The sequence below is a fragment of the Pogonomyrmex barbatus genome, unplaced genomic scaffold (assembly GCF_055798465.1).
Source record: "Pogonomyrmex barbatus isolate J1 unplaced genomic scaffold, ASM5579846v1 scaffold26, whole genome shotgun sequence".
NCBI classification, from domain to species: domain Eukaryota; kingdom Metazoa; phylum Arthropoda; class Insecta; order Hymenoptera; family Formicidae; genus Pogonomyrmex; species Pogonomyrmex barbatus.
In genome coordinates, this window is record NW_028297123.1 from 279493 (window position 1) to 282982 (window position 3490).

The following is a 3490-nucleotide window of genomic DNA, read 5'->3' on the forward strand; positions in this document are numbered from 1 at the left end:
TGAGGTAGTTCTGCATTACTTCATATATGTTCTTAGGGCAGTCTCGACTTTTCAGATTGTCAAGCACCAAAGGCCACCAGACATTGTCAAATGCGCTCGAGATGTCGAAGAGCAGTGCGACGGTGTACCTACTTTCAGATGTGAAACCATCCGAACCAGTTCCGCAACTGTATCCTCCGTCGACTTTCCATATCTAAACCCATATTGTCGATCGGAGATTTTGTCTGCTGCTAATAATGTGTTTTTCAAACGCATCTTTATTAGCTTTTCAAAGAGCTTCCTTATTACCGAGAGAAGACATAGAGGCCTGTAAGATTTTGGATCCCTCTTGTCCTTATCTCGTCCTTACCCTTCAACAAGGCCACCAACGAGCCCTCTTTCCAACCCGATGGAAACTTATCCCATCGAAGGCGATCCTTTCGACGGTCCGTTGTACAGCCTAGTCAATTGACCGGGGATTATTTTGCTTGCAGCTTTTAGAACGCGAACCTTGATGAGATCCGGTCCAGGCGCTTTGTCTTTTTTTGAAAGTTTTTACCGCCGAGACCATTTCTCTCTCCGTGAATATTGGAGCATCAGCCGTATCTGGCGCAACTTTCATGTTTTCTTGATTTCACGCTGCTCTGGTGTGTCCTCATCCCGCCGATTTTTCAGCACGTGAACTTCCAACAGGTGTTCGGCCATTTCTTCCACTGTTTTCGTGGAGTTTTCACCGCTTCTAAGCGTGCTGAGGATCCTTTCTGTCCTGAGCTTGTTCGCCTATTGGCAGTACACAAAGTCCCAGGGTTCCTCGTTTCCATGTTTCATTACGAACTCGAGCCAGCTATCTCTTTTAGCGTTTTTGGTCTCGTTGCGATTGCAGCAGCATTGATGTCGTTGCAATTCAGCACTATCGGGCTTTTCGCCCGATCTCCTCTCCATCTGGAATTTTTTTTTCAATCTATGGACCTCCTTCTTTTTATTGATAAGTTTCATTGTCCACTACGAGTTTGATTTCCTCATTCGCCTTTTTCTCTCCATTGACTTTTTTCATGCTGCAATAAGGACCTCTGTAAGCGCTTTCGCCATTGTTTCCACTTCTTTTGCGGAAGTTAGGTCCAGCGTCTCGAGCCTTGACTTCGAGAGACTCTGCAGATTCTCCGAGAATCGTTTCCAGTCTGCACGGCGGCGCACGTCAAATCTTGCCACCGCAAGTTCACTTCCATTGTCCCTTTTTGTCCTCGGCACTGACAATCTTATGTCCACAGCGTTGTGGTCACTAGTTGTCCATCCCTGCCTCCATTCACCAACGTGGTGGGTGACACCCTGTGCGTTTGTGTCTATCGCCAGCAACAATCTTCTCCCCCTCAGGTGATGAAGCACCATCTCCAGGTATCTGAAGTGCCTCTCTATTTCGTCACTGTACTGGAAGTAGCCCGATATGACATAGAACGAGAAGAGGAGTCTACACTTCCTCACAACAGGTCGTGCTAAGCTGTGAGACGAATAGCAGCTGGAATTGGGGATAGCAAACTGTCACCATTGCCCAAGGATATTGCGAGCGTATCGCGGCAACTTTCATTGCCGTGTCCAGCCCATAGAATGTGACTCGCTCCTTGTTTTCTAACACATGGTTCTTGCAGTAATAAGACATCGAGTTTTTTCTCTGTCACTAGATGACGCACTTCGCCCGTAACTGCCGCCGATTTTCTCATGTTCAACTGCAGTATCCTGACTTCCTTGATTTCGGAATAGAAGATCCCGATGGGATATCAGTCGGCGTCCATTGTGCGGTTTTCTTAATTTCATCCTTTCTTGTGGAAGACGAGGCTTGCAGATGTGCAGATGTTTTGGGGCCAAAAGCCCCCATTCCTTTGTTACATCTTTTTAAGAGGATTCTTGCGATCCGTATCTGAGAGGTCGGAACAGACTTCACTTCTCTTTTAGTTTTCCTGCCAACCCGTCACATCTCTCCAGGATGACCCGAACGGTACGAAGATCCGTAATCGTACGGTCTTTCTGATTCCTCCTGTCCTAATATTTAGTACAGCTTAATCATTCGATCACACCTAGTTAGGACAACGCGGACAGCTCGAAGATCCTTCTATTGAAGAGGAATTGTTTCTGTTTCCGATTTGATTCTTCTTACCCATATGCATTTTATTTACTGGTGGATTAGAAGTCGAGCAGCGTAGAGCCATCTATACGCCACCAAGCCTGACTACTTCGGACGGCAGATACTCCAGAGCGAATCGTTAACGACCGGATCTAGTTTAATCCCACGATCATGCAGATTCTCAGCACGATCTCTACACCTTAGCCTTTGAGACGAGCGCCATTATTTGGAAACGCTTATCTGGAGGAGAGTTCCGCAACCCTCGATGTTCTTGCCTGAATTTGTGAGCGGAGGGTGAGTTGGGACCCAGTTCGTCTTAACCCCGTTAGCTCTCTTATGAGGTTACCGACAGGAACCACTGGGAGGTGGGGTTCGGCTTGACTGTGAGAGGCTATGTTTTGTGCTTCAACAATCCTGCGACATGACTCATTCCTTTCTCATTTTATTCGTGGCATGTTACTTTTTCGCATTTTCAAGATCGTTCGCGACGTGTTGCTTTCTCGCGCTTCAAGCCCGCTCGCGGCATATTGCTTTCTCGCGTTTCAAGCCCGTTCGCGGTGTGTTGCTTCCTCGCGCCTCAAGCTCGCTCGCGGCATGTTGTTTTCGCAAACGTTAAGATCCGTTCGCGGCATGTTGCTTTCGCACACGTTAAAGGCCGCGCTCTTCCCCGTCTTCCTATTGGATTTCGCGCTATTTCTTCTGATCTGAGAACCAGAGCTTCAATCTTACGATCGGAGAGCTTCGCGACCCTACACCAGTCCTCAATCCGGTCTACCGCACGTTGACCCTCTATTTCAATTTCTCAGTGCGAGTTTCCGCTAACGACTACTGCGAAAGCAGCATATGCAACGAATTTACATCCCGCGTCCTCCAACAACCGCAAAAGACCATCGAACATAAGGTTCCAGCAGACTGGACCAAGCACGGATCCCTGCGGGCATCCCCTCGCCGCTCGCCGCCACCGAGCCGAGCCGAATCCCGACAATACGATTTTCGAAATAATTTTGGAGGACGCTATAAACGTTTCACAGGCAGTCGCACTTCTTTAGACTATCTAAAATGAGGGGCCACCAGACATTGTCAAAGGCTCCGGAGATGTCGAAGAGAAGGGCGACGGCGTACTTCCCCCCGGAGGCTTACGTTGCAACTCAACAACAGCGCCCTCCGCCGACCTTCCGAGCATGAACCCAAACTGCCGATAGGGGACCCCACCCGGCGCCAATGACGTGCCTATGAGGCGAGACTTGAGAAGCTTCTCAAACAGTTTCCCTACGACGGAGAGGAGACAGATGGGTCTGTAGGACTTTGGGTTCCTCTCGTCCCTCCCCTCGTCCTTCAGACGGACCCGAAGCGAGCCCGCCTTCCAAACCGAGGGGAAGACGCCCCATCGAAAGC